The sequence below is a fragment of the Equus asinus genome, chromosome 29 (genome assembly GCF_041296235.1).
Source record: "Equus asinus isolate D_3611 breed Donkey chromosome 29, EquAss-T2T_v2, whole genome shotgun sequence".
Classification (NCBI taxonomy): Eukaryota; Metazoa; Chordata; class Mammalia; order Perissodactyla; family Equidae; genus Equus; species Equus asinus.
Window position 1 is genome coordinate 18,079,244 of NC_091818.1, and position 27,566 is coordinate 18,106,809.

The following is a 27,566-nucleotide window of genomic DNA, read 5'->3' on the forward strand; positions in this document are numbered from 1 at the left end:
AGAATAGCCAAAGCAATCCTGAAAAAGAAAAACAAAGCTGGAAGCATCACACTTCCTGATTTCAAACTATGCTACAAAGCTATAGCAATTAAAACAGTATTGTACGGATGTAAAAACACACACACATACACCAAGGGAACAGAATTGAGAGCCCAGAAATAAACCCACACAAATGCAGTCAACTAATATTTGACAAAAAAGCCGAGTTTACTCAATGAGAAGGACAGACTCTTTGATAAATGTTATTGGGGAAACTGGATAATCACAACAAAAATATGAAATTGGGCCCATATCTTAAACCACTCACAAAAATTAACTTGAAATGGATTAAAGACTTAAATGTAAGACCTGAAGCCATAAAATTCCAAGGGAAAACATTGGAAAGAAGCTTTTGACATCAGTCATGGCAACAATTTTTAGATATGACACCAAAAGCACAAACAACAAAGGCAAAAATAAACAAGTGGGACTACATCAAACTAAAAAGCTTCTGCAGAGCAAAAGAAATAAGCAACAAAATGAAAAAGCAACCTACGGAATGGGAGAAAATATTTGCAAACCACACATCTGACAAGGGGTTAGTATCCAAAATATATATAAGAACTCCTACAAATCCATAGCAAAAAACTAAATAATCTGATTTAAAATGGGCAAAGACCTAAATAGACATTTTTCCAAGAAGACATACAAATGGCCAACAGGTACACGAAAAGATGCTCAACATCAGTAATCATCAGGGAAGTGCAAATGCAAACCCCAATAAGATATCATCTCACACCTTGTAGAATGGATATCATCAAAAACACAAGAGATGACAAGTGTTGGTGTCAGTAACACCAATTCCACCAACAACAAAGAGGTGGAGTAAAGGAACTCTTTTATGCTGTTGGTAAGAATGTAAATTGGCACAATCACTATGGAAAACAATATGAAGGTTTCTCAAAAAATTAAAAATAGAACTACCATATGATCCAACAACCCCGCTTCTGGTTACATACCCAAAAGAAATGAAATCACTATCTCAAAGAGATACATGAACCTGAGTGTTCATTGAAACATTGTTTACAATGGTCAAGACATGGAAACAACCTCAACATCCTTAAACAGATGAATGGATAAAGAAAATATGGTGTGTTTATACAGTGGAATATCATTCAACCATAAAAAAGGAGAAAAATCTTGCAATGTGCAACAACATGGATGAACTTGGAGGGCATTATATGAAGTGAAATAAATCAGGCAGAGAAAGACAAACAGTATGATCTCACTTACATGTGGAATTTTTAAAAACTGAACTCAATAAAACAGAGAGCAGGTTGGTGGTTGCAGGGATGCTGTGGGGGGCGGGGAAAATGGGTGAAAGTGTTCAAAGTCAAAGGGTATGAACTTCCAGTAGTAAGATGAATAAGTTTGGGGGATATAGTTTATAGCATGGTGATTATAGTTAACAATACTGTATTGTATATTTGATAAATGATAAAGGTGCTAAAAGAGTCCATCTTAAAAGTACTCACTACAAAAAAAATTTAAAAATTGTACTATGTGAGATGATGGATGTGTTAACTAACCTTATTGTGGCAATCATTTCACAGTGTATACATATATCAAAGGATCACGTTGTACATTTTAATCTTACACAATGTTATATGTCAATTTTATTTCAATAAAGCTAGAAAAACAAAAGAAATTTTCATGCATAGGGAACTGAAAGAATTAATCATCAACACACTTGCTCTGCCTGAAATGTTGAAAGAACTCCTTCAAGAAGAAGGAAAACAAGTCCAGATGGAAAGCTCAATCTATGCAAAAGAATGAAGAGCACGAGGAATAGTAATTATGTAAAAAAGTATAAAGACATTTTGCATATTATTTAAATCATTTTCAAAGGAGATCAACTATTTAAAGCAAAAATAACAATGTATGATGGGACTTGAAACATATATAGAAGCTAAATTCTTGACAATAATAGCACAGAGACTAAGAAAGAAAAAATAAAAATATACTGTGATAAGGTTCTTTTACTATGCATGTAGTGGTATAATATCACATGACAGTAGACTTGTTACATTGAAGATGTATAATATAAATGCTAAAGCAACCACCAAAATAATACCACAAAGAGTTATAGGTTATAAGTCAACAGGAGAGATAAAATGGAATAATTTTTTTAAAACACTCAATTGTAAATGTCAGGAAAAGAAGAAGAGGGAACAAAGAAAAGATTGGGTAAGTAGAAAATGAATAACAAGATGGTAGATTATCACTGTAAATATAAATGGTCTAAACACTTCCAATAGAAAGTGAAAATTGACAGATTAGATACAAACACAATATCCAATTATATGCTGCCTAAAAGAAACTCACTTTAAACATAAAGGCACAAATAGATTAAAGGTAAAAGAATGGAATAGTAGTGCTGTACTAACACTAAATCAAAAAAAGGTGCAGTGGCTATATTAATATTAAAAAAGAATGTAAGCCAAAGAATATTACCATAGATAAAGAGGATTATTTTGTAATGATAAAGGTATCAATTTATCAAGAGAACATAATAATCATAAATGTTTATGTATCTAATACAGAGCTTTGAAGTATATGAAGCAAAAACTGATAGAACTGCAAATTATGGTCAGAGATTTCAACATCTCTCACAATAATTGCTAGAGGAAATAGATAGAAGATCAATAAGGATATAGAAGATTTGAACAACATTGTGAACCAACTTGATCTGCTTGACATTTGTTGAAGAAGAATTTACATCTCTGTCAAATTTACATGGACCACTAAGCAGGATATTCTGTGCACAGAATAAGTCCCAATGCATTTATGAGGACTTAAGTCATAAACAATTGCTCTCAGTCCTCAATATAATAACACTGGAAATCAACACCAAATAGATTCAGAAGGTCCCCAAATATCTGGAAAAAAGTAATGCAGATCTAGAAAAGAAAATCAAAGGGAAAGTATAAAGTATTTTGAGTTGATAGAAAATGCACATATAAAAATTTCTGAGCTGCCAATGAAGCAGGGAAAAATAGCACTAATTGCAAATATTAGAAAAGAATATATGCCAAATCATTGTTCTCAGTTTCCACCTTAAAAAAAAATGAAAACAAAAATTAAAAATTAACAAAAGAAAGAAAGTAATAGCAAACAAATCAATAACTAACAAACCAACGTACAGGGAATATTAATAAAATGAAAAACTGGTTCTCTGAGAGACTAATCTGATAAATATTTAACCACACTGATCAGTAAGAAAAGAGAGGAGACACAAATTACTAATGTCAGGAATGAGAGAAAAGACACCACTACAAATTGTAGGGAGAAAAAAAGAATTGTAAGAGAATAGTATAATCACCTTTGTACCCATAAATTCAACAATTTGGATGAATAGATAAATTCCTTGAAAGCACAAACACACCAAAGTCATTCACATTTAAGGAAGAAATAGCACCAGTTCTTCACAAACTCATCTAGAAAATCTGGCAGAGAATATACCTTAACCCATTCTTTCAGCCAGCATTACTCTTTTACCAGAACTAGATAAAGATATTGTAATGAAAGAAACATACAGACCAGTATCCCTCATGAATATATGTGCAAAAATTCTGAACAAAATTTTAGCAAAATTAAATTTAACACTATAGTAAAAGGACAATTCATCATGAACAAGTAAGGTTTATTCCAGGAATGCAGGGTTGATTTAACATTAAAAAAATAATAATCAATGTAATTCACTATATTAAAAAAAGGAAAAGACAAGCCATATCATAATATCAATTAAAATAGAAAAAGAATTGCCAAATCCAACATCCATTCCTGATTTTTTTTAGAAAAAGGACTCTTGGCAAACCAGGAATAGAATGGAATGGGACTTTCTTAACCTGATAAAAGTTTCTGATGTGAAAACAATGCTTAATTTTAAGAATAACATTTGCAATAGCATCAAAAATATGAAATACTTAAGGGTAAATCTGGCAAAATGTGTGCAATACTTGCACATTGAAAACTATAAGCCACTGCTAACATAAATTAGAGAAGACTATCTTAGTCCATTTGGACTGCTATAACAAAATACCACAGATTGGGTTGCTTATAAACAACAGAAATTTATTTCTTCACAGTTATGGAGGCTGGGAAATTCAACATCAAGTTGCTGACAGATTCAGTGTCTGGTGAGTTCTCATTTCCTAGATGATTGGTTTGTTGCCATTACTTTACATGGTGGAAGAGGCAAGGGACCTCTCTCTGTGGTCTGTTTTATAAGGGAACTAATCCCATCCACGACGGCTCCACTCTCATGACCTAATTACCTCGAAAAGGCCCCACCTTCTAGTAGCATCACCTTGAGGGTGTGGGGGATTAGAATTTGCCACCCCAAAATGTGTCTCTTTGGCTTGATTATTTTTAACAAAAGACTCAAAAAGAAACTTTGACCTTTACCCCAACTGCCTAAAAGAATTTAAGATAGAAGACATGTTCAAGGAAGCAGCTAATATAAGACAACTATAGTATAATATAAACTGGGTGTGATAGACAGGGAGGAACCTAACAAGGGCCTTTTAATCAAAGTCCTCTCCATCTTTCATTGTCTTTGGAAGGCATAGTCAACATTTGTTTATCATACATTTGTTTTCCATCTTCTCCTCCCCTTTGAAGTCCCAAACTACTACCCCCAACATCCTCTTTTGTCCTTAGCTGAATATGGTATTTAAGGTAGTGACTTCTGCCATTTTGGTGAATTATTCAGATTTCCTGGGTTTCTCCCATGTACACATATTATTAAACTTTGTTTGATTTTCTCCTGTTATTCTGAGTCATGTCAGTTTAATTCTTAAATGAACCAGAAGAACCTAGAGGGTAGAGGAATAGTTCTTCCTCCCCTATAGGGGTAAGGTTTCAACACAATAATTTTAGGGGGACACAAACATTCAGACCATAACAAAGATTCAAATAAATGGAGAGATATACTATGTTCATGGATGGGAGGTTTAATATGATTAAGAATCCATCATCTGAAAATTAATGTATTGCTTCAATGCAATCCCAATCAAAATTCCAGCAGGATCTTTTGTAGGATTCAATGACCTGATGCTAAAATTCATATGGAAATACAATAACTTGGAATAGCCAGAAAAATTTAGAAGATGAACAAAGTTGAAGAACTTTCACTACCTGATTTAAAGACTGATTATAAAGCTATAATAATCATGACAGTGTGTTATTGGTACAAAAATAGACAACTCAATGAAACCGAATACAGAGCCTAAAAATGAACTGCTGTGGTTTGAATGTTTGTGCCTCCCCGAAATTGATATGTTGAAACCTAACCCCCAAGGTGATAGTATTAGGAAGTAGGGTCTTTGGGAGGTGACTAGGTCATGAAGCCAGAGCCATCCTGAATAGAATTAGTGCCCTTATAAAAGAGGCCTGAGAAAATTCTCTTGCCCTTTGCAACCATGTAAGGACCGAGTGAAAAGACAACCATCTGGCCCTCTCCAGGTGTCAAATATGCCAGTACCTTGATCTTGGACTTCCCAGCCTCCAGAACTGTGAGAAATAAGTGTTTGTCATTTATAAGCCAGCCAGTCTATTGCAATCTGTTACAGTAGCCTGAGTGGACTAAGACAGAAAGTGGGACTGCTGTACCAAAAACAGAAAGTGGAATGCTGCTGTAACAAATATCTAAAAATGTGGAAGATGCTTTGGAATTGGGCAATGGGTAGAGGCTTGAGAAGTTTGGAGGTGCATGCTAGAAAAAGCCTAGGTTGCCATGAATGGACTGTTAAGGGAGATTATGGTGAGAAGTCAGAAAGAGAGAAGGAGACTGTAGAGAAAGCCTCAATCTTCTTAGAGAATACCTAAATAATCCTGAACAGAATTTTGGTAGAAATATGGACGGTAAAGGCCGTTCTGATGAGGCTTGTCAAATGACAAAACTGAAACAATTTAGTGGCAAGTTTGATGTCCTTTATCCAACATAAAACAGTCCATGGATTGGGGAAGTCCAGTGTCTCACAAGCAGTGGGACACTGTTCCCAGGGATTTGAGGTAGATGGAGTTTTATAGAATGTTAGAAGAGGCAACTGAGAAATGGCATAATTGGCTAGTAGGTCAGGGATTTCCTTATAAAACTAGCAGGTCTTATTTTCTAGGGTCAGGTAAGCTAACTAAACATGATTTCGTGAATGATGGTTGGTGTATGTTAGGTTTCCTTGACTGGTGTTTCCTGTAAGTGCAGGCTGACTTAGTTTTAGATTTGTGATGTGGGCAGGGTCACTGGGAAAGCCTCCATTTTGTGGGTCCTGATATATAAATTAAGTTTATCAGGTCGCAGATGAAAGTAAAGAATATGTTATTGGACAATGGAGAAAAGGTGATCCTTGTTATAAAGTGGCAAAGAACTTGGCTCAATTGTATTCATGTCCCAGTCTTTTGTGGAAGCGGGAATTTGTGAGTGATGAAACTGTCACTAAGGGAAATCCCTAAAACATTTTCCATGTCTAATTCTTTGTTTTTAAGTTTTGCTTGCTTATAGGAACCAAGGCAGAACATTGCCAGATGGCCAAACTACAGAACCGTTCCAAACCAGAAAGGTCCAAGATGGCAGTGTAATGCCATGCACAAAAGGAAATGTGTGCAAAAGGTGCCGTGTACAAGAAGGGAAGACCTTTACATGCCCCAGGTGACAATGCGGAGACTCCTCCCACTTCACATCCCATAAGAACCCTGCTTACCTTCCCTTTGGGGAGAAGGTGTCTTAGAGCAGGAGCTCTGCCTCCTCCTTTTATTGATCAATGAGTAACGTTTCTGCTCTGCTATTCTGAACCTAGCCTTGTTCTATTGGCTCAGGCGGCTCCAGGCAAAAGGACCCACTCGTAGGTCACCGGTCCCTCAGGGCTTGGTAACAAAACATGCAACTCCACCAGGACTGGAATCGTTGCTGGCTTCTCTCTTTGATCCCAGCCTCCCCACTCCCAAAAGTTGAAGCAATGGGCTGTGGAAGCATGTCAGGCTGACTCACCTATGTTTTTCGAGGCTTGTGAACCTAAGGGAAACCAGGACTGTCCTGCCTGGTGCTTGGTCACCAGACCCTCCCCACTGACGCTTGGAACCAGAAATAGCAGCTGCACTTAGACTTTTGTCTTCTGCTGCTTCATTGGAGTCAAGGGGGATCTCCTACAAGCCAACAAAGTCTACCTTCAGTTTAGCAGCAGAACAGAGTGTGTGTGCACACACGGGACTGAGGGAGAAGAGGGGCTTCTCCCCAGGAATGGACTGAGGGAGCCCCTCTCCCCAGGAATGGTCTTATCAGTCCTTTAAGAGAGTCCCTCTCCCAAGGACGGGTACCCAGTGCATGAGAGATGGACTGGGTGAGGGATCAGGGATACCTGATCTCTCCAGGTTACAATTGGGGGCGCCCAACCCTTGCAGCCAGAATGCCTCCGTGGGAGGTTTTGAGGTGGCAACAGAAGGAGGTAAGAACAGCTGTTCAGGGTTTTTGTTTTGCTTTTGTCTTTTCACTAATCTTCTTCTAGCAGGACCAGCCAGAAATGAAGGGCTTTGTATAAAATTATTACATCTCCTATGCCTGATTGTATATTGAATTATATTGTGGGGATAAATATTGTGTCTCACTGGGAAACATTTCCTTTGCCTGATATTGTGAGAGCATATAAATCCACCATTTAGGCATTGTTAATTAAGCATGGTAAAGGAGATCTCACTTTAAGATGGTCAAATTAACTTCAAAAACAGCTATAAAAAGGATCCTTACCACAAAAATAAAAGAATCTTTAGATCAAGATAACCCAGGATAATTTGGTATTACAGTGGCCACTTTGGGACTCCTTTGAGCCTCCACACGTCTACACTGGCAGTTAGAAGACATGTCCCAACTAGGTGAGATCATTTAAGCAGTGCACTTGTTAAGTCACGGCTTTCACAGACACCACCACAACCTACCTTCGAAGGAGGGCCCAATATGAGCCCTTCCCAGGGCTAACAAGACTCTGAGAGATTTTCTGGGAGACTGCTACCCTTCAACAGTCAACAGGAAGCTAAAACTTAAAGAAAAAATTAATGGAGTTGTTTAGTGCTGTGAGGAATAATTACTGTTTGTCCCAGCTGAAACTTGACAAAATATTTGAAAGGATTTAGTAGCTTATGATCAGAAATTTGGCCAAATCAGAAGCTGATATTTAAAACCTGATAGGAATTTTTGGTTTTTTTTGGCCTTCCGTAAATTAAGATAAAACTACATACCCAGAGAGAAAGGATCAAATTAAAGACAATGTAATTGGATGGGTGTGTCAGTCCTTTGAAAAGTAATTAACCACCCCTGTTAATCTCAGAAACTAGCAATGTGTCTGGGAGCTATGATCTAGACCAACCCAGATTCCTAAGACTGAAGGAAAGAAAAAAAAAAACAGGAAAAAAACCATTTGGAGATACGGATTGCTATGAAAGAAGCCTTGCCCAAAAATCTAAGGAAAAAATTTAAAGCAGAGGCTATAAAGTCTTTGTTGCATTTGTCTGTTGTTTATGTGTGTCTGTATGTATATGTTATAAATGTGAGATATTTTTCTACCTCCGGATGGTATGGTGAAAATTAAGAGCTCTGTTTAATTGGCTTAAAATAAGTGATTACATAAGTTATTTCTAAATGTAACAGAAACTAACCCAAATGTCTTTCAAGTTAACATGATATGAAATAATCTTTGGTAAATAAAAACATTTAACTTCGTTGGTTTGATTAAAATAGGCCTGTCTCCACAGTTATCAGCATTGGATATGATGCAGACATGCAGCCTGGGTTTACTGGTCAAATAAGCTCATGGTGTCCCTGTTACAAATTTGCCAGCAAGATAATAGCTTAGAATGATAACTGATTTTGTCTGATGTCTCAAAGTCTTTATAGGCAACCTAAATAATTATTGGAAATAAGTAAACTAAATAAATGTTAAAAAGGTAGAAGTTTTGGGGGAAACTTTTTAACAAAGATTATATGTTACAATGTATGTACTTAAAACAACTTTAGATGATGGCTAACTGCTTTAGTATCACATAAAGTTCTTGGGAGTAATCTAAATATGATTGTTACAAACAAAAAGTCTAGATATAAGTAAGATAAGAGTTTATAGATAAACTTTTAGCAATAATTATAGTTTATGACGTGAGTACCTAAAAGAGCTTCCAAAATCTCTTTTGTAACTTGAAACTTTGAAATTTTGCTAGGTTAAATTAAATGAGAAAAACTCATTGAGTATCTAGATCATTTCCAAATAAGATAAAATATTAGACATTAATTCTTAAGTATAGGTTTATCTACTCTTGGCTTCTTATTACAGAGAAACTACAAGATGTTCGGGTCTATTAGTAAACATGTTCTGTATTTTATAAAAAAAAAAAAAAATTGTATGGGGGGCCAGCCCGGTGGCTTAGTGGTTAGGCTCACATGCTCCACTTCAGTGGCCTGGAGTTCACCAGTTTGGATCTCAGGCATGGACCTGTGCACCACTTATCAGGCCAAGCCATGGCAGGCATCCCACATATACAATAGAGAAAGATTGGCACAGACGTTAGCTCAAGGCCACTCTTCCTCCTCAAAAAGAGGAGGTTTGGTGGTGGATTTTAGTTCAGGGCTAATCTTCCTCAAAATAAAGAAAATTCTACCATAAGGTGACAAGACATTTTCGCATATTGAGGTATATGGCCTAACTATTCAGGTTCAAAACTGATTCAGCTTGAACTAAAGAAGCCTAACTTATAGCCTATCAAACATACATTGTACATCTGCTTTAACCATTAAAGTAAGAATGCACTCTCTGAAGATAAAAATGCATACTTCCCCTCCTACGCCCTACTGTTAATGCCCTATTGGTAACACCCAGATTAGTCTCTTTCCTGACATCAGGGTCATGTTAACCTGCTAATTTGCAGCTAAATACCTCTTTGAAACTTTAATGAAAATATATCCTGAGTGTGTTTAATGTATGTTCTCTGTTCTAAAAATATATAAGACTGTATTGAAAAGCATGCTTCTCTGGACTGCTATCTAAGGCCTTCCCCACTTATAATCCTCACTCTGGCTCAAGTAGAAGTCACCTTATTTCTCTTATCTGCAGAATGGTTATTGGTTATTTTACGTCAACAAAGGTAACGTGTTCTAGACATTATAAAAGGTATAGTTTGCCAAGTCACAGAATGCTCATGTAAAGGACAGTTCATGATTGCTTGCTTTTTAGTTTCCACTAAAAATTAAGGACTTTAAGGGGCTGGCCCCGTGGCCGAGTGGTTAAGTCCGCGCGCTCTGCTGCAGGCAGCCCAGTGTTTCGTTGGTTCGAATCCTGGGCGCGGACATGGCACTGCTCATCAGGCCACGCTGAGGTGGCGTCCCACATGCCACAACTAGAAGGACCCACAACGAAGAATATACAACTATGTACCAGGGGGCTTTGGGGAGAAAAAGGAAAAAAATAAAATCTTTAAAAAAGAAAAAATTGAGGACTTTAAGGTTTAGGAATTCTAATTATGTATGTAATTAAAACTACTAACAATTTAATATGGAAAACATCTTTGTATTCAAGGAAAGTAAGATACATTTTCAGTAAAGAAGGTATAAAGAATGGAAATAGTTTTGTTTTGTTAAGAAAGATAAATTTGTCCTAAAGTACTAGGAGGAAAAAAAAAAGGCATGGGACAAATTCTGAGGGTAAAAAATAAGTTACAGAAGGTGGATGGGAGCAAAACCCTGAGGAGCTTTGTGCATCGTCGAGTTGGCTAAGATTGAGATGAGTTTAAGTAAATGAGTTTTAATATAGAAAGTATACTGGGGCAAAAATTAGAATTTGGCTTTCTCTCTTAGATAATTTTCTTGAACTTTTGGTCTACTCTTTAAAAGGGGTTATAAGATATTTTTCTTTATTTTTAAGTAAGTCTACCTAAAAGACAGAAAATCTATATTTTGCTAAAATAATTTCCTATGTTCAAAAGACTGAGGTCTTTCTATTAAGGTTTGTTTTGGTTTGTTTTTAACTGTTTCTGTTGTCACTTTGATTAAATGGATAACTAAGCACTGTTTCCTATTTGATCAAGTGTTTTAAAAGTTTTTGGTATTTTTTGATGAACCTCCCCTGAAATTAAAGTCTTTCTTTTGACTTAAAAAAAAAAAAACCTTTGAGAATTTCCAATCAGCCCTGGGACTTCTCAAAGACTTTGTTCCCTCTTTCCATAAAGAGGAAGATGTTAAACTAATTAGACTTATTCAGTGTGTTAAATTACAGGGGAACATTATGAAATAAATGATGATAGGCTTTCCCGGGTTATACTGTGTTGGTAAATGTTATTAATATAACTGTTTTAAAAAATTATATAACATTCCAAAAATTCTGATCTGTCCTGGTTGTCAATCATAATTCTAGTTATTATCTCAAAGTGTTGTATGTCACGGAAATAGCCAAGTGTCTTTGTCAGTTCCCATTTTTGAGTGTTTTGTATTTTGCAGACCGTTGTTTTACTCTGAAATTTTTGCAATATGTCTCATCTTCAGAGATTCATGAAAAGGACTCTGACATTTGCTCTAGAATACAAGTTTCTGATAAACTTTCAGATTGTAAGACTCAGTTGGGTAAGAAATTACAGAACTCTAATGGAGAAACTGATGACTTCATGAAACTGCTAACAAAAGGTCAAATCTCCAAACTTACTAGCCAGAGATATAATATAGTAGATATCAGGAGCCCCAGAGAACAAGCAGTTAATCAAACCTTTAAGCTGCAAGTTAGGTGGAAAACATTAACCTGTTCCTTTCTGTATGTGCCAGAAGGCCCTATTCCATTTCTGGGTGAGGACCTACTGCATAAATTAGGAGCTTCCATTTATGTAAAAGGAGACCAGTTGGAGGTAAACATCTGCTCAGCTGACGTCACCAGCTGATTATGCTCCTGACAAAAGGGCCTGAGTTAAAAGATTTAAAGAGAAACTTAGTAGAATTACCAGGGGTAAATCCCTGAGTTTGTGTCCAAGGAAAAGTGGGGTGTGCCTCAAAGTGAACCTCATGATTTTCAAACTAAAACGTGGGCACAAGTGCCCACGTTAAACAATATCCTTTCAGACAGGATGCCCTCAACAGCATGGCCCCTGTCATAAAGAACTTGATTCATCAAGGCTTCAGCAGGCTATGCCAATCAGCATGCAGTACTCCAATACTTCAAGTGAAAAAGCCAACTGGGGAATACCAGAGGTACAGGAGAACGAGAGTACGCCCTTCAGGTAGGGGAAACAGTGAAGGCACTGGCATATAGCAACCAGGCCCTGCCTAGCCCCGCAGCCCTAGCCCTCCGTCCCTTCCAGCCCAGTGATTGGGTATACCTGAAAACATAGAAAACCAGGAGCCCACAGGACCAGCTCACTCCTAAGTGGGATGGCCTTATCTGGTGATTCTAACCACTCACTCTGCCCTAAAATTACCGGGGTCACCCCTTGCGTACACCATACCTGAGTCAAGAGAGCTCCTGACCCAGAAGCCTTGGAAACTCCAGAGCCTTGGGGGCCCAACCCCCAGGCCGGTGTGCCAGAAAGTAGGACCTCTGCCCCAGTGGGCCTAGAAGGTAGTGCTTCTAGCTAAAGACTATTCTTGAGCCTTAAGGTTTTGGACTTGTTTGGGATCTGTTACCTTTTTCTTCTTTTCTGTTCCTTTTAGAATGGGAATATCTATCCTATGCCTGTCCCACCCTTGTATTTTGAAAGCACAGAACATGTTTGATTTCACAGGTTCACAGCTGAAGGGGAATTTGCCTCAAGGTGAATTTACCTTGAGTTTCACACCTACCTGATTTAGATGATATTTTGATGAGACTTTGGACTTAGATTTTTAAGTTGATGCTGGAACAAGTTAAGACCCTTGGGGCTATTAAGATGGACTTAGTGTATTTTGCATGTGAGAAAGACATGAACTGGTGTGGGGGCAGGGGGCTAAAGGAAGGATGGTATGGTCTGAACGGTTGTCTCCCCCTAAAATTCATATATTAAAACCTAACTCCCAAGGTGATGGTATTAGGAGGTACCATCCTCCTAATGTCTTTGGGAGAGGATTAGATCTAAAGAGTAGACCCTCATGATTGCAATTAGTGTCCTTATAAAAGAGACTTGAGAGAGCTCACTCACACTTTTCTGCCATGTAAGGACACAGTGAAAAGACAACCATCTATGAGGAAGTGGGTCCCCACCAGATACCAGATCTGCCAGTGCCTTCATTTTGGACTTCCCAGCCTACAGAACTATAAGAAATAAATGTTTGTTGTTTGTACGTCACCAAGTCTATGATATTCTGTTATAGTAGCTTGAATATGGACCTACATATATAAGGTCAACTGATTTTCAACAAAGTTTGTAAAGCAAGTCAATGAAGAAAGGGTAGTCTTTTCAACAAATTGTGCTATAAAATTGGATAGTCACATTTAAAAAAAAAAACAATAAAAAGAACTTTGGTCCAACCCCCATCATATAAAAACACTTAAAGGGGATCATAGAGATAAACGTAAAGCTTAAAAATATAAAACTTCTAGAACAAAATATGGAAGAAAAATCTATGTAACCTTGGGTTAGGCAAAGATTTCTAAGACACCACCCCCCAAAGTGATACTGGCTCAACACAAGGTTGACATAAGAGAAGCCATATTATAGAAAAGAAAACATATTGTAACTTTAAATGACCTCTGACTAACTAACCCAGACATGCTCTGTAGATTTTTTGGCCCCTCTCAGCTGCTTTAAGATGATAACTTTGTTCTTTTGAGTTCCTTAGGAATGTGATGACTCCTGGGCAGAGAACCTATGCTGATAGCCATCATCAATGACGACTGAAATATCAGGGTATAGGGCATTGCTCCATTCTCTGATGCATATCCAGTAAAACAAAGGACTATTAGGAACTGGGACCAGATATCTGCCCACGGAGAGACCAGTCACCTCCCCCACCTGGAGAATAATCCCAAATATAACTGGCCTGTAGTCTTTGTTCTGTGAGATGGTTCTTTCAGACATGAGTCAGCCATCTTCCGTCTTGCTAGCAAGCTGTAGTAAAGTCCTTTCTCTCCTACCACCTTGCCTCCTGTCTATTGGCCTGACTTGTGGTGAGCAGACGACCCACCTTGGGCGGTAACAAAAGCATGGTCTATAAAACAAAAAATTGGTAAATCGGACTTCATCAAAATTTAGACCCTCTGCTCTCAGAAAAATACTATCCAAAAAACGAAAAGATAAGCTACAGACCAGGAAAAAATATTTGAAAATCACATCTCTGATAAAGAACTTGTATCCTGAATATATAAAACTCACAACTCACTAATAAGAAACAGGCATTCCACCAAAAAGTGAGCAAAAGGTTTGAACAGACACTTCACCTAAGAAGATAATATGGATGGCAAGTAAGCACTTGTCATGTGTCATTAAGAAAACACAAATTAAAACCATTACATTTAGAATATCTAAAACTAAAAAGACTGTCTATACCAAGTGTGGGTATGGATGCAGAATGACTGTAACATTCATATAATGCTTTTAGGAAAGTATATCCAGTTTTGGACTGTTTCTTAAAAAGTTAAACATATGTACCATACAGTCCAGCCGTTCCATTCCTAGGTATATACCCAAGAGAAATGGAAGTTTATACATAAATATTTGTAGTAACTTTATTTCTAAATGCTGTGTGAAACAAGGTAGTCTAAAAATAGCAATAGTGTATGATTCCATTTATTCAAGATTCTAGAAAATGCAAAATCTGCAGTTCCAGAAAGCAGATAAGTAGTGGCCTTGGGTGGGGGAAGGGCAGGGAGGAGAGGAAGGAACTATTCCAAAGGGGCACAGAAAACTTTAAAGTCGTGGTTATATTCCTTACCTTAATTGTGGTGATAGTTTCCTGGATATATAACTGATATGTATGTATATCCATACCTGTGTGAAAATATCAAATTATGTGCTTTATGGCAGCTTATTGTCTATCAGTTATATGTCAATAAAGATGTTAAAAATACAAGTAAAAAATAAATCTCTAGTCCTCCATCATAATTAGAAATCCAAATAAAAAACAATTATTATCAAAAGATTTATAGAATTAGATATCGACTGTAGACTGAGCACTCTGCCAGTTGCTTTTGAGGAACACAAAAAAAGTAATAGGGTCCTTGTACTTAGTCACATATCACAACCAAAATATTTACAAGGCAGCACATATAAAGAGTATTGAACACAAGTACTACTAATTAATTTGCATTATAATTAATTTTAAGATATATATACAAATACATATCTATATTTAAGATATATACATATATCTACTTTCCTACACAACAAAGAAATTAAAAGGGTAATTATTCCCATTATAGAGTAATATATCAGAGTTCTTTTAGGTAGAGAGCTTGGCTGTGCATTAAAATATTATATCTATTAAGAAAGTAATTTGCAAGCATTTCTGGAATCAATCTCTTGCATAAATTATAATGCACCTCCTTGTGAATAGATTACTACAGAGAGCAGTGCCTGTTAATCAGGGAAAGGTCCCTGAAGTAGGTGAGTTTTAGATGAATTTTAAAGAACGTGAAGGCTATGGAATGGCAGAGGGAGACTTGGGTAATTATTCAGGTAAGGAAAATATCTTTTGTGGAAAGACTAAAAGACAAATGAATTAAAAGAAAATGGAAAGTGGGGATACGGTAGAGAGCCAGGTCATTAATAAAAAATACTCATTAATAAAAAATGTTTTTAAAAATAAATTAACTTTTAAAACTTGCAAACATTACTTGGTGAAGCTATGTGTTTTCTTAATGACACATGACAAGTGCTTACTTGCCATCCATATTATCTTCTTATCTATATTATATTCTATCTATATTCCCACAGGTAATGTTGACTCCATTTGTAGGATTCTCCACAGCTGGATCATGCTTTCTCCAAAACTCAAAATGGATAAAAGACTTAAATATAAGACCTGAAACCATAAAACTCCTAGAAGAAAACATGAGGGTAAGTTGCTTGACATCAGTCTTGCCAATGATCTGACACCAAAAGCACAGGCAACAAAAGCATAAGTCAACAATTGGGACTACATCAAACTAAAAAGATTCTGCACAGCAGAGGAAACTATCAACAAAATGATAAGGCAATCTACAGAATGGGAGAAAACATTTGCAAGTCATAGATCTGATAAGGGGTTAATATCCAAAATATATATGAGGAACTCATACAACTCCATAGCAAAAAAAAACAAGCAATCTGATTAAAAACTGCATAGACATTCCTCCAAAGAGAACATACAAATGGCCAACAGGTACATGAAAAGTGCTCAACCTCACTAATCATCAGGGAAATGCAAATCAAAACCACAATGAGATATCACTTCACATCTGTCAGAATGGCTATCATCAAAAAGATAATAGATAACAAGCATCAGTGAGGATGTGGAGAAAACGGAACCCTTGCCCACTGTCGGTGGGAATGTAAATTGGTGTAGCAACTATCAAAAACAGTACGAAAGTTCCTCAAAAAATCAAAACTAGAACTACCATATGATCCAGCAAGTCCACTTCTAGGTATACATCTGAAAGAAACGAAATCACTGTCTCAAAGAGATATATGCACTCCCATGTTCATTGCAGCATAATTCACAATAGCCAAGACATGATATATATACCATAAGTCATGGTATAGATACAAGTATATATATGTATGTATATATAGATAGATACAATGACTATACAATGTGTATATATATACAGAGTGAAATATTATTCATCCCTAAAAAAGAAGGAAATCCTGCCATTCGTGACAACATAAATGGATCTTGAGGGCATTATGCTAAGTAAAATAAGTCAGACAGAAAGACAAATACTGTATGATCTCACTTATATGTGGAAACTAAAGAAAAAGAACTCAGAGAAACAGAGAACAGATTGGTGGTTAGAGGTATGGGTGGAGGCGGGGGAGAGGGAGAAGTGAGTGGGTGAAGGTGGTCAAAAGATACAAACTTACATCTATAAAATAAATAAGTCCTGGGGGGTGTAATGCGCAGCATGGTAACTATAGTTAACACTTCTGTTGCATATTTTAAAGTTACTAAGAGAGTAGATCTTAAAAGTTCTCATTCCAAGTGAAAAAAATTTATAAGTATATGAGATGAGGAATGTTAACTAAATTAATTGCGGTAATCATTTCACAATATATACATATTTCAAATCATGACATTGAAAATCTTGAACTAATACAATGTTATGTCAATTATATCTCAATAAAACTGGGTGGGGAGAGGAAATGTTGACCCCATTTGGGGAATTCTCTACAACACAAACCTCCTTCACTTCCTCATGAAACAGGGAGAAAAGAAATAGTTCCAACAGCTACAAAGGGTGAATCGGAGCTGCACTAGGTTGAAACTGAGAGAGGATTTCTGCTAACCACCGAGACTGCCTTCTGCCTGTTTCTGAGGGGCCAGCGCTGGGGAAGTTAGCAGTGCATCTGCACTCAGTGAAGGTTCTGGAGGAGACCCAAGTCACCACATTCGAAAGCGTTCCAGGAACTCTGGGATGCTGTACGTTCCAGAGAGAAGGAACACAGAAAGCAAGGCTTGAAGTGGAGCCCAGAAAGGAATCTAGTAACAGGAGGCGTGAGTGTGGAAAATGAGCATTTTAAAGTTGCTCAGGAATTCTCAGAATCAATAGATAGTCTACATGCTTAATGTTTGAAATATGCTTTTTTGTAGCATTTCTTTTTGTTCATTAAACCTGTTAGCACAGTTCTGAACAAGCATGCTGATGGAGAATCGCCTATGGAGGACAAGACTGGCTGATCCGGGGTGATAACTATTCCCATGTGCGCATACACCAAAAAAGTGGGATGTTCGTAAGCAGTATGTTAGTGACTAGAGGATGCTTTCAAAGAACATATTCCATTTTTTACAGTTTCACAATAAAGATATGCAGTGTTAAGGGCATCATTATCTTTCAACACATGGAGAAATGTAATATTAAACAAAATCCAGGAATTTGGGCAAGCACATTTTAGAAAATTCATTTTTAAAAATAAGTCCATCAAAAGAAATTTTGACACATGCTACAATATGGATGAGCCTTGAGGACCTTATGCTAAGTGAAACAAGCCAGTGACAAAAGACAAAGACTCTATGATTCCACTTATATAAGGTATCTAGAATAGTCAAATTTCTAGAAACAGAAAGAAGAATGGTGGTTGCTGGGAGCTGGGGAAGAGGGCTATGGGAAATTGTTGTTTAATGGGTATAGAGTTTCAGTCTTGCAAGATGAAAAAGTTCTGGAGATTGATTACCCAAAACTGTGAATATACTTTACAATACTGAACCATACACTTAAAAATGTTTAAAATGGTAAATTTTATGTCATGAGTATTTTACCACTATTTAAACATTTTTTAAAGTAAGAAAAATAAGTAAGTCCACTAAGTACCCAGGCTTTCTGAAAAGCAGTTGCAGAAGGACTAAATAAACCTTAAAAGTACATGAAACATAGTATTTTTAAGTATGCAGTAGGAAAAAAGAAGAAAGTAAGTGGGCGCTTACTGAGTCCCAATACAGCTCGTCACCATTAGATCCTTTTACATATGTTGTGTTAAGTTCTCACAGTAAACCTGAAAGTAGATATTCTAGTCCTGGTTTTGAGATGCAAGTCCTGAAATAAACTGGGTATAGAAAGGATAAATACGTCGCCTACTGTCTCACAGCTGATAAGCAGCCTAGGGGCTGAGGATTGCTATTAATGGAAAATGAGTCATTACAATGAAAATTTACAGAATTAAGGGAAAAACTCTTCTTTTCTTTTCCCATTCTATTTTCACTTTTCTTTCTCATTTACTGAATCCGGAGAAGAAATTTAAAAACCAAGTTAGTCTAGCATTTATGGAGGAACTCGCCAGGAAAAGCTTTGAGAGTTTCTTAACTTAATTCACATACAATTTTGGTGCTGAAAGTAATATCAAGTGACCTGACAGAAAACAGTGCCCTGAAAAAGGTCTCAGGAGCCTGAACATGTACAACATGAGCCTCTAGGGGGAGAAAAAATAAGGCTGGGAGCCAGGCACACTTTTCATATGTCTATGTGTAAGTTTTCTTTTGGTATAAAAGTGTATCGATCAGAATACCAGATTATAAATTGAACTTCTGCCACTTAATAAATACTTTTCATAAAATTTAACCAAAGAATGTGTATCAGTCAAGGTCACAGCAGGAAACAGATGGCACACTCAAACTGGGCAATTTGAAGAAAGTTTAATAAGGGGCCATTTATGAAGGTGTGGGCAGGGTGTAAGGAAACCCCGAGGGATAGTGCAGTACTTTGGAGCTAGTGACCTCAGGACCTAACCACTCCAAAACTCGCATGGACAAAGAGAGTGAGCCATTACTGAAACGCAGAGAGAGAGGGCTGCCTGGCTGAGGCCTTGTCCTTTGGCCACAGATGCAGCCGGCTCACAGGGACCCGTCAGGGAGAAAGTCCAGAAATTAAATATTTCAAGTCCCACACTCCTCTATCACTCCCTATGCTTTCCTGCCCATTCCCCTAGGAAATGTGCGTGTCCTGCTCCCCATTGTCCAAACCTTGCTTTAAAGCCTCTTAAGGCACAGAGCCAGGTGGAAAAGGAGGGAGAGTGCATTTGGAGGGGCAAACAGAAGGTATCCAGCCTAGAGACTGAGTAATATTTTATAGGTCATGTGTGAATATAAGTTTAAGGAAGAACTAACGACTACAGCAAGTCTTCTGTTTTTTTCTTTTTACATAAAAATGTATTAGAAAAGATACTATTAAGTTTTGGGCAATGTTTTATTAGACAGGTTTTGCTGAAATAATGCAGCAATACAATCAACCCCCAAAATCTCAGTGACTTCCAAAAATAAACATTGATTTTTCACTCTCAGGTCTACAGGCCAGTTCTGCTTCAGATATATTTGACTAAGCTGGACGTGGCTCCAGGCTGAAGGTTGGGATCAGATATGTTTCACATATCTTCTCATTCTAGAACTCAGGCTAAATGATCAATGATTACCTAGAGCATGGCAGTTGGTAGGAGCACAAGGGGAAAAACAGAAACCATAACATCTCTTAAACTTGTACTTGAAACTGACATGCTGTCACAGCTACCATATTGAATCTGCCAATGGAAGACTTCTGATCAAGCCCAATGTCAATGGAATGGGAAAGTCACTAGATGGAGGGGGTAGAGTAAATATTTTCTAACAATGTTAATCTATCATACTTAGTAAAACTGCCTCTGAAAATATACTTTGCATAGAAGCACCCAGGCATTGTGACTATAAACAGATTTTACCTCATTAACTGTTTTTATGTATATACTTTTTTCCCTATCTAAAGTATCCTTTGACTGTGATTATACATTCCCTGCCAATCACATTTACATTCTATGTTACTAAAAGGAACTATAAAGGTAAACACTATTAACAGAGAGATTAGCGTGAAAGCATATTAGACGTACCTTCCTGAACAGGTATAGGCCTCTAGCTAAACCACCTAGAGAAGATGAAAAGCACTAAAGTCTGTGCATCATACCTGGTAACTTAGTATTTCAAAGCTACTACATAGCCCTGTCTAATCATCAGCAGAATAGATCAATTTTTAAAATACATTAAGGATGATTTTCGTGTTCAATATTTCCTTGTTGCACATCTACAGTTACCATGGGGTTTCCCACGTTTATTGAGATATAATTGACATTCAACATTGTGTAAGTTTAAGGTGTACCAACTGTTGAGTTGATACACTTATAAATTCCAATATGACCACCACCACAGCCTTAGTTGACAGCTCCATCACGCCACATAGTTACCATTTCTTTTTTGTGGTGAAAACACTTAAGACTACTCTCTTAAAAACTTTCAAGTATATAATACAGTATTATTAGCTATAATCACAATGCTGTGCATTAGATCCTCAGAACTTATTCTTATTTTAACTGGAAGTTTGTAGTCTTTGTCCAACATCTCCCTATTTCTCCCACCACCAGCCCCTGGTAACTACCCCTCTACTCTCTATTTCTATGAATTTGATTTTTTTAGATTCTACATATAAGTAATATCATACAGTATTTGTCTTTCTCTGTCTGACTTATTTCACTTAGGATAATGCCCTTAAGGCCTATTCATATTGTCACAAATGGCAGAATTTTCTTCTTTCTCAAGGCTGAATAATATTCTGTTATATATACATATGAAATATGTATATATATGTATACATGTGTGTATATATGTATATATAAACACATTTTCTTTATCCATTCATCTTTTGACAGACACATGGGAGCACAGAGATATGATCAATATCCTGTTTTCTTTTCGTTTGGATATGTACCCAGAAGTAAGATTGCTAAATCATATGGTAGTTCCATTTTTAATTTTTTGAGGCTGTAACCAATTTACATTCCTACCAACAGTGCACAAGGCTTTCCTTTTCTCTATGTTCTCACCAACAGTTGTCATCTTTTGTCTTTTTGGTGATAGCCATTCTAACAGGTGTGAGGTAATATCCCATGGTTGTTTTGATGTGCATTTCCTTGATGACTAGTGATGTTGAGCATCTTTTCATGTACCTGTTGCCCATTTGTATGTCTTAGGAAAGAACTATTCAGTTCCTCAGCCCATTTTTTAATCAGATTGGTTTTTTTCTATTGAGTTGTATAACTTCCTTACATATATTTTAGATATTAACCCCTGAGTAGATATAGAGCTTGTAAACATTTTCTCTCATTCTGTAGGTTGTCTTTTCATTTTGTTGATTGTTTCTTTTGCTGTGTAGAAACTTTTTAGTTTGATGTAGTCCTAATTACTTATTTTTGCCTTTGTTGTTTGAGTTTTTGGTGTCATATCACAAGCAACTTTTCCCGTATGTTTTCTTCTAGGCGTTTTACCGTTTCAGGTCTTATTTTTAAGTCTTTAATTCATTTCAAGTTAATTTTTGTTAGTGATGTAAGATAAGGGTCCAATTTTGGTTTTTTGCAATGATTATCCAGTTTTTCCCGCACCATTTTTTGAAGAGACTATCCTTTTCCATTGAATATTCTTGGCTCCCTTGTCAAATATTGGTTGAGTGTATGTGCACAAGTTCATTTCGGAGCTTTCAGTTGTGTTCCACTGGTGTATGTGTCTATAGGCACACCTGGTTTTATTGTGCTTCATTTCATTGCACTTCACAGATATTGTGTTTTTTACAAGCTCCTTCACTAGTAAAAAGATTATGACTCACTGAAGGTTCAGATGATGGTTAGCATTTTTTAGCAATAAAGTATTTTTTAATTAAGGTATGTAGATTTTTTTAGACATAATGCTGTTGCATGCTAAATAGGCTACAGTATAGTGTAAACATAAATTTTGTATGCACTGGGAAACAAAAAAACTTGCATGGCTCACTTTATTGCAATATTTGCTTTGTTTTGGTGGTTTGAGTTTGAACCCACAGTATCTCTGAGGTATGCCTGTATTTTTATGCCAGTACCATACTGTTTTGATTACTATAGCTTTGTAGTATAGTTTGAAATCAGGAAGTGTGAGGCCTCCAGCTTTGTTCTTCTGGCTCAGGATTGCTTTGGGTATTCAAGGTCTTTTGTGGTTCCATATGAATTTTAGGACTGTTTTTTATATTTCTATGAAAAATGTCATTGCAATTTTGATAGGGATTGCATTGAATCTGTAGATGGCCCTGGGTAGTATGGACATTTTAACAACATTAATTCTTCTGATCCACGAACACCAGATAGCTTTCCACTTGTTTGTGTTTTCTTCAAGTTCATTCATCTGGGTCTTGGAGTTTTCAGTGTACAGATCTTTCACCTCCTTGGTTAAATATATTCCTAAATATTTTATTGGTTTTGATGTTATTATAAGTGGGATTGTTTTCTTTATTTTTTTTCAGATATTTCATTGTTAGTATATAGAAACACAACTGATATCTGTATGTTGATTTTGTTTCCTGCAACTTTACTGAATTTGTTTATTAGTTCTAACAGTTTCTGGTAGAAACTTTCGGATTTTCTATACATGGCATCATATCATCTGTAAACAAAGACAGCTTCATTTCTTCCTTTCCAATTTGAGCGCCTTTTATTTCTTTCTTTCCAGTACTATGTCAAAAAAGAGTGGTTAGAGGGGCACAACCAAAAGGACCCACAACTAAAATATACAACTATGTACTGGGGGTCTTTAGGGAAAAGAAGGAAAAATTAAAAAATTTTTTAAAAAGAGTGGTTAGAGGGGGCATCTTTGTCACATTTTTTATCTTGGAGGAAAAGCTTTCAACCTTCCACCATTGAGTATGATGTTAGCTGTGGGCTTGTTGTATATGGCCTTTATTGTGTTGGGGTATATTCCTTCTATACATAATTTGTTGAGAGCTTCTATCATGAAAGAATCTTGTATTCTATTGTATGTTGTCAAATGCATTCTCTGCATCTATTGAGATGATCATATGATTTTTATCTTTGTATTAATGTGATGTATCACATTGTTCGATTTATGTATGCCGAACTTTCCATGCATCCCAGGATAAATCCTGCTTGATTATGGTATATGATCCTTTCAGTGTGCTATTGAATTCACTTTGCTAGTATTTTGTTGAGAACTTTTGCATCCATCTTCATTAGAGATATTAGTCTGTAGTTTTCTTTTATTGTAGAGTCCTTATCTGGCTTTGGTATCACAGTAATGCTGGCCTTGTCAAATAATTTTGGAAATGTTCCCTCCTTTTCAATATTTTGGAAGAGTTTGAAAAAGATTAGTGTTAATTCTTCTTTAAACATTTGGTAGAACTCACCAAAACCATCCAGTCCTGGGCTTTTGTTTGTTGAGAGGTTTTTGATTACTGATCAATGTTCCTACTCATTACTGGTCTATTCAGATGATTCAGTCTTGATAAGTTAAATGTTTGTAGGAATTTATCCATTTCTTCTAGGTTATCCAATTTTCTGGCATATAATTATTCATAGTAGTCCCTTATGATGCTATGTATTTCATAGTAGTCCCTTATGATTTCTATGTATTTCAGTTGTAATATCTCCTTTCATTTCTGATTTTGAGTCTTCTCTCTTTTTTTCTCAGTTAGTCTAGCTAAAGGTTTTCAACTTTGTTTATCTTTTTTAAAAAATAACTCTTAGTTTTGTTGATCTTTTCTATTGTTTTTCTGGTCTCTGTTTCATTTATTTCTGTTCTAATCTTTGTTATTTCCTCCCATCTGCTAACTTTGGGCTTGGTTTATTCTTCTTTTTCTAGCTCCTTGAGGTGTAAAGTTAGGTTGTTTCCAAAAGATAAAGAGAAGTGAATCAGAGCATGCTACCACAAAAAAATCACCAATTCACAAAGGAAGGCAGCAAGAAAGGAAAAAATAAACAAGGAAACTACAAAAAAAGTCAGGAAAAAATAAGATAGGATTAGCAAGTCCTTACATATCAATAATTACTCTAAATGTAACAAGATCAAGTTATATTTTGCCTACAAAAGACTCACTTCAGCTTGAGGGAAATACATAGGCTTAAAGTGGAAGGATGGAAAAAATATTCCATGCAAGTGAAAGCCAAAAGAGAGAAGGGGTAGCTATACTTATATCAAATAAAGTAGACTTTAATTCAAAAAATGATAGCAAGAGACAAAGAAGGTCATTATATAATGATAAATGGTCAACTCATCAAGAAGATGTAACAATCATAAATATATATGCACCCAACATTGGACCGCCTAAATATATTAAGCAAATACTAACAGATCTGAAGGTGAAAATACGCAACAATACAATAATAGTAGGGTACTTCAATACCCCACTTTCAGCAATGGATAGATCATCCCGATAGAAAATTAACAAAGAAATGTTGGACTTGAACCATACTTTAGACCAAATGGATCTAACAGACTTATATAAGACATTCCATCCAACAGCCTTGAATGCACATTTTTCTCAACCACACATGAAACATTTTCTAAGAAAGACCATATGGTAGGTCTCATAACAAGTCTTATCAAATTAAAGAAGATCAAAATCACACCAAGTATCTTTTCTGACCACAATGGTATGAAACTAGAAATCAACAATAGGAAAGCTGGAAAATTCACAAACATGGCAATTAAACAACATGCTCTTGAACAACCAATGGGTATAGAAGAAATCAAAAGAGAAATCCAAAAATATCTCAAAACAAATAAAAATGGAAACATAACATACCAAAACTTATAAGATGCAGCAAAAGCAGTTCTAAGAGAGAAGTTTATAGCAATAAATGCCTATATTGATAAAAAAAAAGAGGAAGATCTCAAATAAGCAACCTAACTTTACACCTCAAGGATCTACAATGTTTTTACTTACTAATTGATGTACTACGCAGGAAAGAAGGAAAATCACAGAAATCTTAGAAAGGATTTAGGCAGTTGTATAGGTAAACTTGCAATCCTGTTTAGGAGTTTTCCCCCAGTATGCCTGACAAAGGGCCATGCCCTTTCTGATTAAATAGCTCTGGTGACAGACAACCACCATCTAATGAGGTAGTCGCTTAAACACTCTATTTGATGGAATGTTATAGTTTGCTCCTTTTGTTTTTTTAATTAATCCAAGAACTTTCTTTCTTCAGCTTCCTCTAATTGTTCGTGGTTTTGTCCTGGGGAGTGAAGCAAATGTAATCCGTCATCTGTGGGGGCAGCTGCCCAGTATTTGGAAATAGCTGTAACACGTGCTGCTCTCCCTCCCTGATGCTGTCGCCTACTCCACCAGCACTATAGTCTCTTCTCAAGACAAGGGCTCTTCCGAGAAGTCCTCCTATGTCAGCATCTCCAGAACTCTTCTCATCCTGGGTACAATCTTCGAGATTCAGTTGAGAAAAAGAGATTCAAGGGAAATTTAATTCCAGATTTTAAATATTAAATTGATTCACATTCACTGTGCCTTTCCCAAACATCCAATCTAGAAGAGAACTTTCATTATATTCTTTCAGGTTACCTTGTTCTATTCCTTTATAGCATTTATCATACAACATTTATATTAATACATTTAATCAAATTGTACTTATTTAATTTAATTCATGTTACATTTTTAAACAATTAAATGTTTATTTAATAACAATTATACCTGTAATAATATCTCTCTCTCCCACTGGTCTGTAAATTCTATGAGGCAGAAACTATGTCTATTTTGTTCACCACCTTATTTCTTGCCCTCAGCATAGTGCCCAACAGGTAGATGTTAATAAGTTTTTATTTTGATTTTCAGCTGGTGAATAAAATGAAATTCACATTATGAACTTAATTAAAGAAAGCGTAGTGGAATTGTCTTCTTATGTAGAAAAAGTTTCCTAGGAGAAATGAGGTTTAAGATGAATTTTAAAGACAAGGTTTCCCGGATTGATAGAGAAAAACACTCCAGCACGTAGCACATTATCTAATGTGGTGGAAATGGATAGCTGTCCACTAAGGTCCTCCTCCCCTTCTTCTTGGACACATGGTTAAGCTACATTTCCAAGCCTCCCTTCCTGTCAGTTAACTCCCTTGCTGCTATCTAAGTTCTCACCAATAAAATATGAAGGTAAGTGATGGCTACCATTCTGAGTTTCTGTCTTAGAAGTGGTTGTGTTTCCTCCTTCCCTTTTCTCTCTTCCTACTGACTGGAACCCAGACAGGGCTGTGACCTACTCTCAACAATACAGATAACAGCAAGGCCACAAGTGGCCTATGCTCTACTTATGGTGCTACACGTTAAAAGGAGCCTGGGTCCCTTTCTGACTGCCCAGAGCAGAGCTGTCCCACTCAATTGGACTGTACATCTTGCATTATTATGTGGAAGAGAAATAAACCTTTTTTCTCTTTAGGCCACATTATCATTGGGTCTCTTCTTATAACAAGTTACCCTGTGCTCTAACTAAGACATCTGTCATTTAGAAAATGCTCAATCAATATTTATTAAATTCACAGTATAGAGAATGGCATATGTGGCATAGCTGAAAGAATCTAGTCACAAAGAGAGGAGACAAGTGTGCTCAAAACAAGAAGCTAATGAAAAGAGCGGTGAGAAATTGACAAGGGTAATAAATTTTGGACAGTAGTTGAGACTAGTATAAAGTATAAATTATAGTATATTATTACACCTGAATGTACCTGCCCCTCAAAATGAATAAATGTTAGCATTTTGGGAATTTACTTCAGATTTTTTTCCTTTTTTTAAAGAAATAACACCTTATAAGTGAAATTACAGTTCCCTATAGTTACCCTCCCTGCAGAAGGCTTTTCGACATGCCTCTTGAAATATGGCACCTACAGCTAAAATCCAAATAAGGCCTTATTGTGAGAGTAAGTATAGAGAGTCTGCTTCTCACTGCGATCTGAACAGTAGAGTTCTATTAACAGAGCCCAAGATTGAATTCTGTGTTTAATAACTGCTTAAACACTGTTGCTTATATTAAACTTGAGATTGACTAAAACTGTCTAGCCCTCTTTCACAGCAACCTCTACCACCAGTTGTCCCCTTTCTGTGCTGACAAACTTTGTGAAATTGAATACTAACACA

General features: G+C 36.3%; 1 long non-coding RNA gene across 1 annotated transcript; it reads left to right on the forward strand.

Moving 5' to 3' along the window:
- Positions 1–1,328: 1,328 nt before the first annotated feature.
- LOC123281984 (uncharacterized) lies at positions 1,329–15,256 on the forward strand. Its single transcript, XR_011499232.1, has 2 exons — positions 1,329–7,481; positions 13,811–15,256. It is a non-coding gene; the product is annotated as an uncharacterized lncRNA (long non-coding RNA).
- The last annotated feature ends 12,310 nt before the right edge of the window (positions 15,257–27,566 follow it).